Source organism: Alosa sapidissima, chromosome 20 (assembly GCF_018492685.1).
Source record: "Alosa sapidissima isolate fAloSap1 chromosome 20, fAloSap1.pri, whole genome shotgun sequence".
Lineage (NCBI taxonomy): Eukaryota > Metazoa > Chordata > Actinopteri > Clupeiformes > Clupeidae > Alosa > Alosa sapidissima.
The window spans coordinates 27841790-27856584 of record NC_055976.1 but is presented as its reverse complement, the minus strand read 5'-3'; positions in this window follow the sequence as shown (position 1 = coordinate 27856584).

Genomic DNA, 14795 nt, shown 5'->3' with positions numbered 1-14795 from the left:
CAGAGGCTGAAGTCTGGCTCGAGCTCAGCGAGTGATTAGTGCCGGATTGCCATGGGCAGTGCTGGCCAGGCCAACGAGTCGAGGCCAGAGAGACCCAACGGGCACCGAGGTCCAGAGGCTGGGGTCTCCATGGAGACAGACCGCAGTTTGATGGCGCCAAAGAGAGAGAGAGAGAGAGAGATGTGGTGCCCATCTCTTTGCCCAGATGGCACATTCACTTATTGCAACCCAGTGGTTTTACGGATACACCCCCCCTTTTTTACCAATAATGTGAAATAGCATCCATTTTTCATAGTAAACAATATGCCTCATATAATATGACTGCAGTGAATGTAATGAATGATATGCTTTCATTTTGAAGGACTGGATGTTACAGATAGCACTGATAAAATCACAGCTGACATTTGGTTTCCGGTATTATCTACTCTTCGTTGCCGTAAGATCAAATGGTGCCGTTTTGCTGAAGCATCCTCTCCAGTTCCTACACTGCACAGATTAGAGTCAAATAAACAAAATGCTCTACTAGTTTTTCTCCCCTTCCGTCTCTTCCTCCTGCCTTCTCTCTTCTCACTGCAACGCATTATTACACTGACACCTGTGCATAACATGTGGAGCTTAATGTCTTTTCATTTGCCATTTGTTTCCTCCTGAACAAGGCTGGGGTCTGGGCGCTGGTGTCTGGTGTAAAAGACGCCTGAGGAACGCCAGCTGTGGATCTACCATCGGCTGCGCAGTCGTCCGAAAATATGCTGTAAAGCCCCAGCAGTCATCGTTGTAAATATAAATCAAGTCATTGCTTTCTCTCTCTCTCTCTCTCTCTCTCTCTCTCTCTCTGTTTCTCTTTCTCTCTTTCTCTGTCTGTTATTCTCTCTCTCTCTCTTTCTCTCTATCTCTCTCTCTCCACCCTCCTCCCCCACCACAACCTCTGCTCATGAGTGTGCCCCATTTGTGTTTTAATGTGACGCGTTCGTATGGTGGCATACGAGAGCAGTTGCTGAGGTATGGGCAGACATTTGCATGTCTTACTTGGACATAATGCCGGCCTTCCTCATGAATTATTTAGCAGGGACTGCACGGTCATTAAAGAGGAGGCCCAGTGGTTTTTGCCCTGGTCTGTGTTTTTCTTTATTTCCACACTTCCTGTCCAATAGGTTTGATTGTGTTTGGTGCTTTATTAACATTGATACTGATGTCCAAAATCTGTGGATATCAGGCATCAGCTGTGTGGTGTTATTACACAATTACATTACATGACTTGCGTGTTACGTGGATTTCTGTGCGTGTGTGTGTGTGTGTGTGTGTGTGTGTGTGTGTGTGTGTGTGTGTGTGTGTGTGTGTGTGTGTGTGTGTGTGACAAATCTAGAAATAATTTAGATTCATAATCATTTCTAATGATCTACTTTATCTAAATATATTTGTGAGCTTGAGCTTGTGAGCTTCATTTTAAATAATTTATATTCAGGATCCTCAAATTCTATCTAATTATTACTTAATTACTTGATAAGTACAAAGTGCTTCTTGTATGTAGGCTGTGCTGCACATTTTAAATTTGGTATCTGCATACCCTTACTCTCTCCAGCAGCAGTTCAGTGTCATTTAAAGATGTACAGATCGTTGTACAGATCGTTGTCAGAACGCCGGTATACAGTAAGCACACGATGGGTAAGTTGATGCTCTCCACTGCCTGTACCCTGAGGCCCTTTAGGGTTGACCCAGAGCGAGGGCCCTGGCAGTGGGCCATGGACCCCCCTGACCTCCCCCTATCTCCAATTTCCCCCAGCATGGCAGCAGGTCTATACTGTACCATCTCTGGCCAGGCCTCTCTCTGGTTCCTGTATGTTTATTTATGGAGTCCGTATAATCGGGGCTGATAAGCGGTGTGGCGTGGATTAGGCGGCAGTGACATGTTTACCGTGCGCCGGGCAGTCCGCACGTCCCCCGCGCCGACCTGGGGGGGTCGTCTGCGTCCGACCCAGATCCACAGGTGCGGAGTTTTACATGAGGCCAGATTTATTGAGCCCTGCAGGCGGACTGCAGGGGGAGGGCCGAGGGGGGTAGGTGGGCGCTCGGGCACCACACTGCCCTCTGCTGGTCAAACAGGGTCTGTGTGTGGGGGCGCTGAGAGGACCAGTGACATGGTGGCATTAGTTTGAGTGTTCACAGGCCCGTGCAAGAAAGTGCATCGCCTGCTGTTAATAGCTTGTAGTGTCTGTAGCTGTTGCTGAGCGCTGACTTCATGTTGAGTATACAGAAGGCTATTGGTCCTTTCCTGGCTGTATCCTCAGGGTAGTAAAAAAGGAGAAAGGAATGTAGAAAGAGGGCAAGAGAGAGAGAGAGACAGAGTAAGAGAGAGAGAAAGAGAGAGAGAGAGAGAGAGACAGAGTAAGAGAGAGAGAAAGATAGATAGAGAGAGAGAGAGAGAGAGAGAGAGAGAGAGAGAGAGAGAGAGAGAGAGAGAGAGAGAGAGAGAGAGAGAGAGACTCCATAAGTAGATGGCTATTATGTGTATTTATTTATTTGTTTCAGGTCCCACCTGCTCTTTCCATTTCGAAGGCCTCAGCCTTTATTCTTTTCTGATTGTCGGAGCAAGCCGGGAAAGTGAGCGAGCGTGAATAAATCTCTGGACAGTATCATCCAGCCGGCTTGCGAGTGTATCACCCCTGATCTTCTCCTCTGAGGCCAACAGAGGCAGATCAATGATGGGTATGATAAATCTTATCACAGACCTCGCCGATCGAGGACGAGGAACCCAAGTGGGACTGTTTTTTTATTTCCATTTTAAGACACAAGCATCTATAAATGATAGATTTTTTTTACATGTACTGTATCAACAATTCCCATATTCCAAGTATTCTGGCTAAAAACAAGCATCACGTAAATAAAGTTTACGCCCGAACATGAATTTCTGAGATCTCTACAGAGTGCCTTTAACGACATAATGAGTGTTTCAGTTTAACAAGAGACACGTCACACTTTCACTTTTTTATTTAAGTGTGCGATAATCCTGTGTAACATCCTAATTGTCTGCTATATTCTAGACAAAGTTTATAGTATTGTCAAAGTAAATTATGAGGCTGATGTTCAGGACATATGTCAACATTCAGATGATTCACTGAGATTTTGTGATAAAATGACACTATGCTAAAAAAATACATTACATTCACCAAAGGGGGTACAACATGTATATTCTTCTCACTGTTTATTATTAAATAAATTGAAACACTTCAGTAAGAGTAGTAAAAAAAAAAATCAGGCATGTCAGGTGACCTGTGATGTTTTTTTTGTCCTGTGCACTTGCTGGTGGATGCTTCAGGGGGGCCTGAGAGGTGGCTGTGGGGTAGGGTCTGAAGGTGGCGGCGGGGGTGGTGTGGGGTCAGGGAGGCGCTATGTGCTTTAATGCCTTTATGAGCAGGCAGAGAGAGGGCCAGCCCTAGGGGCCTCGGGGGCCCCGTAAGCCACTGGCAGGTCCACTTTATCACCCTCCTCCAGCTGAACTCTGGCTGAACCCCACCACCACCCGCCTGCCCGCTTTTATTCTCCCTGGCATCTGCCGCCCGCCTGAGACATAAGGTGAGTCGCTTCCTTTGTTTTCCTGCCTCCTCTCGGCATCTGCCAGGCCATCTTTAGGACTTTAATAAGACCTTTACCAGCCACCTCGTCCTACCCAACCCGCCACTCAACCCCCAAGCCACCTCCACCACCTCCACCTCCACCACCAGCCAACATGTCTGCCAGTCTGGCCCTGCTGTACCCCCCCCCCCCCTCCTCCTCCCCCCAACCACCTGCCCCCACCTGCCCCTGCATCCCCAGGTCCTCAGTGCCACAACAGGCTCGCAGCCATGGAGATGGTGTGGGAGAGGAGCATGGGTGTGTGTGTGTGTGTGTGTGTGTGTGTGTGTGTGTGTGTGTGTGTGTGTGTGTGTGTGTTTGTGTGTGTGTGAGGAGTGGGCAGGATGGCCAGGGGAATACTAGGGACGGGAGGCAGGTTTTAAGGGGGTTGGAAAAATATGATGTGTCTAGCTTATATCATCCATCCTTTTTTACCCCTCTTCCACCACCTCCTCCATCTCCTTCTTCTCCTCCACCACCACCAACACCAACCCTCCGCCTTGCAGTTGCTCTCTCCATCGCCTCATCTCTTTTATGGCTGTCTCAACGGCTCCCTCACTCTCTCCCACTCCCTTTCCCTCTCTCTCTCTCTCTCTCTTTCTCTCTCTCTTTCTCTCTCTCTTTCTCTTTCACTCCATCTCTCTCTTCCCGACTCCCTCTCTCACTCTTCACAAACACGCCTGCAACCATGCCCTTTCCTCTTCAAACTAATTACCTCGGCTACCTTGTACCCACAATCCCGGGGGACACTAACAACTGTCAGACCAGTATTATTTTTGAAATTTAAACAATCATCTTACGTGCGCTGCTGCTAAGATCCTGGCCTTTTCGGCTGCTTCGACCTTCAGTAATTAATACCCCTGGGCCCATTATTGGCAAAGCCTTTATCCTTTGGGCCAAGGAGCCTCTAACCCGCTAATTACAGCCAAGCAGCTAATCTTCCAGCCTCTGTGATTGACAGGTACACCTATTCTACTAATTGCCTGTTGCAGACAACACCTGGTGAACCGAATTGTCTGGGGAGACTGAATAGTACTGAGAACTCCTATGGGTCTCATGGGAAGGCCCTGCAAGTTTTTTAGTGTGTGTATGTGTGTGTTTGTGTGTGTGTGTGTGTGTTTGTCTGGCTTTCTCTGTGTATATATGTGTGCCTGTTTGTGTGTGTGTGTGTGTGTGTGTGTGTGTGTGTGTGTGTGTGTGTGTGTGTGTGTGTGCATGCACAAATGCACAGTGTGGTTTTGTGTGGGTACGCTGTGTTTCTGTTTGCGTGTGTGTGTGTTTGTATGTTTGTGCATCTGTGGTCAGCTGCACTTTTACACTGAGAGAGGGAGCAGGTGAAAGAGAGAGAGAGAGAGAGAGAGAGAGAGAAAATATGTCCAGTAAAGCCAGACTGTATGGTGCTGACTGGGATAAGATAGGAGACGGCCTCTTTTCCCCACTGGGCTTAAACCCTGGGAAGAGGTACACCTACCACTGTACATCACAAAGGCTGTAATAACAGCCATCACAGGCACAAATCATACTCCTCAATTTGCCCCAATTAGAGGATTCACTGTAATTGGGAGTAATACAATGCCAGAACAGATTGATCTGTCATCCACACTGCAGCTAGCCAGTACTGAAAGTGTTCAAATGATTTGGCTGGAAAACAAAACACTAACTCGGTTCTGAATAAGAATATGTACAATGTGTAGCTGTTAATTTATTGACAGTGAGTATGTGGAATTAAAGGTATTGCCGTTAATTTATTGATAGTGGGTACGCTACACTGTTAAAACGAATGTGTTGAAAACAACACAACTTGCGTTGTTTTTAACACATGTCTGTGTCCAGATAGGGACAACACAGTTTGTGTTGCTTCCTTTTTTATTTGTTACACAATATGTTCTGAAAATAACACAACTTGCATTGAAAACAACACAACTTGCATTGTTTTTTAACACATCTCTGTGTCCAGATAGGGACAACACATTCGTTTTAAGTGTGTATGAGCAATTAAAGGTATTGTTATTATTGTAGCCTACATTTAATACATTTCTTCTAATTGTATTTTCAACTGCACACTATTGCTATTATTATTAATACTATTATTGTGTCAATGTTCTTTTACCCATGGGTTAAGGAAATAACTCTTTTATCCACATTTGAGCAGTACTAGAATATGTTCATCTTCAGAATTTTCTGGAATGATTTTTAAAGATAACAGCGTCCACACGGGGTTCTTTAAAGCCTCTTAAAACATTGTAGAAGGGGTACTCCTGTGCCCCCGGAATTGCACATTTTTATAATTCAAAATATTCGGTATTAGTCATTTGGCAAGACACGTCCTCAGAAGTGATTATCATGTGATGACTAAGTAGTATGTAGGTAAATGGATTATTATTTAAAAAAAAGAAAAATGGGCCACCTCGTAACATGCATGGATGATAGGAGCTGGCAACATCAGACTGCCAATTCCAACTCTGGGGGGCAAGTGTTTCTGGAGTGCAAGGTAAGTCGGTGTTTCAGACACATAACGAACGACTCCTTGCAGTTTGGGACAACACTTTTGCGTTCGCGTTATGCATGGAGAGGGAGGTTGGTAACTTAGCGTTGGCCCTTAGCGTCTCTGAAGTGAGGCAGTGATGATAGGGCAACCTGTCAATTGGCTCTAATTTGAGTTTACCAGCGGGACAAAGAATGGCAGTGCTCGCAAATAAATCCCACCACCCAATGCTGTCGAGGGTCGTGAAATGGTGCGAGTGTGTGTGTGTGTGTGTGTGTGTGTGTGTGTGTGTGTGTGTGTTGGGGTTGGGGGGGGGGGGGGGGGGGGGGTGTCGGATGTGCACCACCACGCGCTTCTCCAGAGGGGCCCTGCGCTAGCATCGTTTTTGCAAATGCGAGACGCAGAAACCCCCACGGCTCCTGACCTTAGAGAAGCAGGGCTGGCCACGGCAGGAAGCTCCAGAGGATCAATTGATCTAAATAACATTATGACACGATTACCATACAGCCCCGGCCTGACCGCTGAGACGCTCCGCGGGCGAGCAGACGCAACACAACAGTCCTGCACAGCTGGGCTCGAGGAACTGTCCAGTAAATATTCCGGCGAAGAAAATAGCCCAACCAAAAAACGCGCTTCTTTGGGGCTATTACTGTCGAGGCCCGACTTTACTTGCTCCGAGCAATAATAACCCAGCAGTGTGATATCACAATAATAACCCAGCAGTGTGATATTACAATAATAACCCACTACTAACTGGGTTACTTGCTTCGAGCAGTGTGATATTACAATAATAACCCACTACTAACTGGGTTAAGTCAATGAAATACTGCCTAAAGATTGTTTGGAAATATGTTGTGTTCTCATCGTCCCCCCCCCCGCCCTCCCCCTTTTTGTTGAAAGACATCGGGGAAGTGTTTATCCTTCTTGCGATTTCTCTTTCCTCCAGTCCCGATCATTTGATACTGCGCTAGCCTCGTGTGTCTTCGCCGGCTTTTAGTCTCGGCGCTGGAGGAGGCTGTGCTGGTGTGCGTCCTCTCCTGCTGGTCGTGCCGTGCTGCCTGACGGGTCTTAGCATATGAAAGCGTGCCAGGCAAAGGTTAGCTGTGTCCAGCAAAACAGGGACAATGAAAACATCAGAGAGTGCGCTGGCTGTGTTAACCTCCGCAGACCTCTCATGGAGACTTTCACAAACACGGACAACCTGCCAGGGAGAGAGAACAGTTGGAGAGAGAGAGAGAGAGAGAGAGAGAGAGCATTCAGGGTGAGAGTATTGATACGGAATGCTGTTTATTCAAATGGAACACATTTATGGAAACATTTTGTTTTTAATAAACCGCGGGGTAAAATCCAACTCTACATACCTGGTAACTTGGGAGTGAAAAACAGGAAGTCATTTCCATATTGTGATGCCTGGCTGGAGTCATTGCTGGTTATGTACATACTATTGCATGAAAATGTCGTTAAGAATATTGTTTGCCATAAAATTTTGGCATGAAGTGGGTTCTGAAATGTTTAGCTACCCTGATTGGCCCATGTGAAAGTAAACAGGAAGTAGGTTATGGTTCTACTGAGCTCTTCCTGAAAGCACTGTAGATGTAGCACCCTGTATACAACAGTCATTTTCAATGTCTTGCATTTTAATTTGAGGAGAGATGGTGCAAGACTCCAATTAGATTTTTTTTACATATCCACTCTAATTATGTCACAAATTAATGCACATCCTGAATGTTTACTGAACTACCTAAGAAACTCCAGACTTCTAAGACTTTACCCTAGCAGAAGAATACTTGAATAAAAAATATGACTCCATGATTTAACGTTTGCATTTTGCCTCTCTCTAATTAGTTCCCATATATAATAACTGAGTTATATTGCTCCACTACACAGAACTGGCTTGCAGAGGCAGGTACAGGGGCTTTATTTCAAGTTAAGCTGGGGGGTAATTAAACGCAGGGCGTCACGAAAAGAACCCTGGTGGTACTGTTCCGAGGACAGCCTCGTGACTTCCCTTGACGCACCTTTAGCTTTGGCATGCTGTGGATCTGGCATCCTCCGTACATACACAGGTCTGCAATCAGCCCGCAGCCTTTTGGAGACAAGAGCGCGGTTGTTGATGGACCACTTGGGTACGGAGACACAGCAGCTGAGGCACACCGACGCGAACAGCTCATTTATCAAAATTGTTCTGCAAAAATGATTTATCTGTTCATTGGGTATGCACAGATGTCTTTAATGGGAGGGGATGCCCATGAGGTACTGTTGATTTTTTTTGGGGTTGCTGGTTGGGTTGAATGGCTTGGGGTGAGGGGGGTGAGGGGGTGGCAGTGGACATGGAGAGTATGGGAGTAGTGTATGTGTGTGTGTGTGTGTGTGTGTGTGTGTGTGTGTGTGTGTGTGTGTGTGTACGTATGGAGGATACTCTTTCTGTCCCTTTCTCCTCCAGCTCCCTCCACCACTACCCCGAGGGCTCCATTTTCACAACCCATTTCCACTGGCCCATGGGCCTCAGGCCCCACACAGGGCAGGCCCAGTACAGGAGGGGCCTGTGTGTGTGGGGGAGTGTGTGTGTGTGTGTGGTGTGTGTGTTGTGCAGGGGACGCATTTGCGTAGGGAAGAGAGAGAGAGAGAGAGAGAGAGAGAGAGAGAGAGAGAGAGAGAGAGAGAGAGAGAGAGAGAGAGAGAGAGAGAGAGAGAGAAGCTGTAACAAGCTCAATGGAGTGGAAAAAGAGCCAGAGTGGTGGGTGGGTGAGTGGGGAGAGGGTCGGCGCTCCCCTCTGCTCCATGACATCTGTGACCATTCAGGTCCTATGGCGTTCGCACAACGGCCCAACCTGCCCATTTTGACTTGAGCAGATCTCCGGCGTTTGCAGGTCATTAAGCCCCATTCTGTCCCCGGATCGCAATGCCACTTCTGGGAGCCAAAGTGCTCTGTGTGTGTTCTCTTTTGTTTTGGACGCTTTGGACGGCTGGCGAAGTGATTGTTTTTCCCTCCTCTTGTTGTTTTCTGTCTTGAAGTGCACTTGGACATTAGCCGCTGTGTCAGTTGTTTGGACTCATTTCTCAAAGAAAATAACAGGAGGCTGGTTACACCAACAGATCTTAGTAATGTGAGCTCAGTTGGTTATTATTAATTTTTTTTATGTTCATGAACAACAACTTAACTGGCTTAAAGGCTGATTGTAACATTTACATCCATGCACTGGAATGTTGCCTGTGTTTCTACCATCACTTATTAGGAACATTAACATGAACTCACATCAATATGAGCATGCTCACTGTCTGTGGTCATTGGAGCCGTCTGTAATGAGTTTGAACATTGCTTTTTATTGTAATCATTAGTGGGGAATTCCTGCTGTGTCAATTACAGTAGCATCATTAGGCCTACCAGTAGATGATCATTAGGGACCAAATTTATAGGCTAGGTAGGTGCTTGTGTGTTGTTACAGTACGTTGTCCTAAGCCCGTCTTAGCTCGGTTTATTTGTAGCCTGCGTATAGTTAATAACCTTTGTAGGAGTTAGATAAGCCCTAGTGACAGTTTGGGACCCCAGAGCCTTTTTGAGATCCGTTGCGTAACAACAGAATGTATCAAGACATTACAGTTAGGATCATCACTATGTATTACATATGATTTAACAAATCTAATTATTTTATTAAAAAATAAGAATAATTTTATTAATAATAGTAATTATTTAATTCATGCCATCCCCCATGTTTCCATATCTCCTGTTTAAACACCGTTCCAATTACCAACCCACCCCCTGCCCACTGAGCTGCAAGCATGTCTGCGTGTGTCAGGTTCAAACACAAAAGGCGGCTGCTTAATTGCACAGCAAAGCCACGCGGAAGAGCTGCGCTTTATTATTATTCAGAAAACAAATGAACACTATCAAACAGACTGGTGGTGCCGGAGCAGGATGGGCATGAGCTGCAGGGTCAACCATATGCACATATTTGCATGTTCTGCTGGGCTCTTTACCCTGGAGTGGGCCGAGGAATACTTCATCATGTTCTATGCGCTTCTAATATAATTGCGTCTCTGGTCAGCGCAGTCTGTTTGAATTTAATTAGCGCCGTACTTACAGCCCCCCAATATCGGGCTAATGAAGCTCATTTGTGAGGCTGTTGCACGCCGTAACACCCAGGTGATGAATGGGGGCCGTCGTTTTAAAAGATGATAAATCGAGCGCTTCCCCACCGGACATCAACACCCCACGAGCGTCCGAGGGCACCCCCCCCCCCCCCCCCGCCGCCCAGGGGGGAGCGAAAGCGAGGGATCGTGGGTAAATGAGAGGGGAGCGGCTCCCTGGTGGGCTGGAGTTGTGTGTGGCATCGTGGGAAGCCGTGTGCAGAGACACGCACGAGGGGCCGGGAACACGCTGCGGAAATGTCACAAGGAGGAGGCCACGCTGCCTCCACACACACACACACACACACACACACACACACACACACACACACACACACAAACAAAAACAAACACACACACACACACACATACTGTACACACACACAAAAACACACACACACACAAACAAACACACACACACACACACACACACATACTGTACACACACACAAACACACACACACACACACACAAACAAAAACAAACACACACACACACACACACACACACACACACACACACATACTGTACACACACACAAAAACACACACACACACAAACAAACACACACACACACACACACACACACACACACACACACACACACACATACTGTACACACACACAAACACACACACACACACACACACACACAGTATTTAGTAGTTTTTGAATTGTTTTAGGTTACATTGTGTATATTATATATATTGTCTGTGTGTGTGTGTGTGTGTGTGTGTGTGTGTGTGTGTGTGTGTGTGTGTGTGGTTATCTCTATTTTCTTACCAAATGTTTGATGACAGCTGAAATAGCTGGCGGTGTAATTTGTTGTGGCCTATGTCACCAGATATCCTCCATTAGTCAAACAAATACTGTACATGTAAAGAAATCGAGGGCACAAATCGTTTCTGTCATTTTGTATGTTTCCATTTGCGCAAAAGTCTCAGAGGGTGGATTATATAGCTTTCTATCCGCCTGTCCCCTGCCCCACGTGCTCTTTCTCTCCCTCTCTTTTTCTCTGTCTTTCTCTCTCTTTCACTCTTCCTTTCACTCACTCCTTAGTGCCCCCTCCTCCACCCCCCTTCCCTCTCTCATTCTCTTGTGCTCTGAGCTCCCAGCGTAATGACACAGGACTTAATGCACCTACCAAGACAGTGATTATCACCTCAGTAATCCTACAGTTCATTAGCCAGCACTCTTAATAATTAAGTTGGAGAAGTGCTCCGGTCCAGGGAGACCCAGCCCACTAATGCTCACATTAACAGTAAAGACTTGGTGGGACTAAAAAGGTGGCATCTCTCCCCCCACCCCCTCACTTCTCCACCCCAAATATATACTCTGTCTTTTTTTTCACTCTAGGGTGGGCCTGGAAAGGCGTTACACCTCCCTGCACTTGTTAGCGGCCATTTTATGGCCATATTGATCAATGGCAAGGTATGTGTCGGAGGTTAACGAGCAGAGAGGTTGTTTGCTTAATTGAACTTTATGTCGCCAAAGGGGAATTCTGCTCAAAGTGCTTTTTAAATGCTCCCTAATGTTTACAGTCGCGTTCACGTATGTGCAACTGAGTGTGAACCTGGAGTAGAAAGGGGGGGGGAAAGCCATTCGCTAATGCATAGCATGTAGCAATGTAGCATGTCACTCTGGGGTGCGTTTCCCAAAGGCTAACTAAGTTAGCAACTCTGTTGGTTGCAATGCAATTTCCCATTGCCAACCAAATAAGTTGCTAACAGGTTAGCAACTATGCTTTTGGGAAACACACCCCTGGGCGGGTTTCATAGGCTGTCCCCAAAAACGCCCTCTAGACAACAGCCGCATTATTAGGCTGTAAATAAATCCTAATGACCTCTAAATATAATGCAGTTTCTCTAGGTGTAAATTGATGGAAACCCTAAATATTCTTTTTTGTTCATGTGCTTCTGTAGAATTGCTATGTTCTGGTAGATAGCCATGCACAGAACAGACATATGGTGTCTGGCATTGTACAAACACACTGTTATGTATTATTTATCTACCTATGTTCCCGTCTGTTGATACTGGAGGGTAAAAGCACATCCACGGAAACACACACACACACACACACACACACACACACACACACATACACACACACACACAAAGACTCTGAAGATACTGAAGCACACAGATGTACAACCTGACTCAGACAGACAGACAGACACACACACACACACACATACACACACACACACACACACACACACACACACACACACACAGTCGGAGTCTCTGAGGAGTGACCCTGGTCATGAATAAATCAGGGCAGGAGTTTGACCACTGGCCTGTGGCTGATTGCTGGTTTTGGGCTGAGGTCAGGGAAAAGCACTTGGGCTTGTGGATCTCCACCATATAGCAGCCACTCAGTCCGGCCAATAGCCTCTCACTGGTGGCCTTAGCACCCTCCACTGTTCAGTGGAGGGTCGTGTACAGTATGTGCTGCCTTCATTTGCGTTCTGTCTGCTTTTGCAACACCTTCAAATGTTGTCCCTTTTTACTACAGTATTTCTATAGGATATTTTTTTTTTCAACGCTATAAGCTAAACTGCAGATCAAATGTAACCGTTAATGTGCTTAAAGGCATCGCTGCTCCTTCGTCAGGTCTTACCTGACTTGAGTCGTCCAATTTGCTTTGAAATCCCTCGCTGACTCCCTTTCTCTTCATTTTTAATGGAGACGTGTTGCCATGATTTATTCAAATGACAAACCTTAGCTCTCTCCTTTTTTATCTGGAGGTATTAGTCATTGGATGCTAATGTCAGATTACTTTACTAGTCATTCTGCTCTTGATAAATGACGGAGACAGGCAGTAAAAAATAGATCAAAACCGCCGGGACTGGAAGAAGGAGGTGGAGATTGGGGGTGTTGGTGGCGGTTGTGGTTGTGTGTGTGTGTGTGTGTGTGTGTGTGTGTGTGTGTGTGTGTGTGTGTGTGTGTGAGAGAGAGAGAGAGAGAGAGAGAGAGGAAGGAGTTGAAACAGCGGTAAATCACTTTGCTGAAACGCCCAACAGGGCTGGAAAATACCACACATTATTCTAGTGCCACGGCTAATCAAAGAAAAGAGGGTGATTAGAGAGGGAGGGATGGTGTTCTTCTGCTCTCTCTCTCTCTCTCCTCCTCCTCCTCTCCCTCCTTCTCTCCCTCCCGCTCCCCTTCTCTCTCTCTCTCCCTCTCTCTCTCTCTATCTCTCTCTCAACTCTAACAAGCCAGTATCACTCGTGCTGAACTGAAGGCATCTCACCGAGGCACGCTGAGTGAAATATGCACGTCTGCCACTATATGCTGTGTGGTCAAACACAATGGAGGGCTTGCAGTGGTGGTTGTTCAGTTATTAATTCCATGACCATGGAAAGACAAGGCCCTAACTGCTCCCCTGTTACACTCACAGGGAGTTTCTAATGTCCATGGCATATAACGTGGTATGATTGAAGTATTCCCTGGTTATGGAATTGAAACTATAGGTTTTGGCTAATTGTAGAGGCTTTGGCTGGAGCTGGTGTCATTGTGAACGGAACTTTGAAGTTGTTTCCCTCCCAGATCCTTTTATGTAGTTTATAAATGTCAGTTAATGTGCCGTAACAGCTTAAGTACAGTATTACTATCATACTTTTATACATTATATCATGTTATATTATCACAAGGTATGGAACTGATCAACAGCACATTCACAATTTCAAATCAATATGTTGAGTATTTGTGTTTATTTATTGATCATCAAGGCATGTTAATAGCTAATGGATACAATCTACTTAAACATTGAATATATTATTAAATAATTTATATCTTAAAATTCATTTGCCAGTTATATCTCTCTTGTAGCAGCGTTTAACATCTCTAGCACACAGCATCCTTGTTTTGCCGTTTCCTGCTCAGACCATGTGCATGAATATTGGTGGTGCAAACTATCTGGGGCATTACACCTGCTCGCTCTCCGAATCCCCTCATGCGGCAATTACTAATATGCAAACAGATGAAGTTGTGTATAGCTATAAGCAAGTCCTGCCTCAGTGAGCTCTCGAAGGCCATGAGCAAAGAAATAATCACGCTGTTGCCCTTCTCTACGTGTTATTCAGTCCAAGCAGACCCCCCAGCTCAGAGCTGTGTTCGGCATCCTGAGACCCCTCACCAATGCAGAAAGAAATACAGAAGACAAGCAGACACAGCAGGGTTCTGTGATGCATTATTTAACACATGACTTCGCTCAAAGGTGGACTGGTCCTAGTTTGCCCAGTAGGTGAATCAGACAGTCTTGAAATTGTTATGGCGGTGTGTAATCATTAGACTAAGAACACTTCTTCATCTGATGGAGGTGAATGTTGTGACATAGAATCCCATGTAGCTTATGTGACATCACTCCACTGTTCACCATTCAACAAATGGCAAAAAAAACTACTACTAATAATAATGAAAATATAATTAAAATAAAATAAATAATAATAATGAAAATAGAATAGAATAATGAACATTGAGTGAGAAAATAATGAAATTGAAACACTATCAACAATTCCACCATATAGCCTCCCTCCACTGGGGGTATGCATGGACATCACCTGAATGGTGG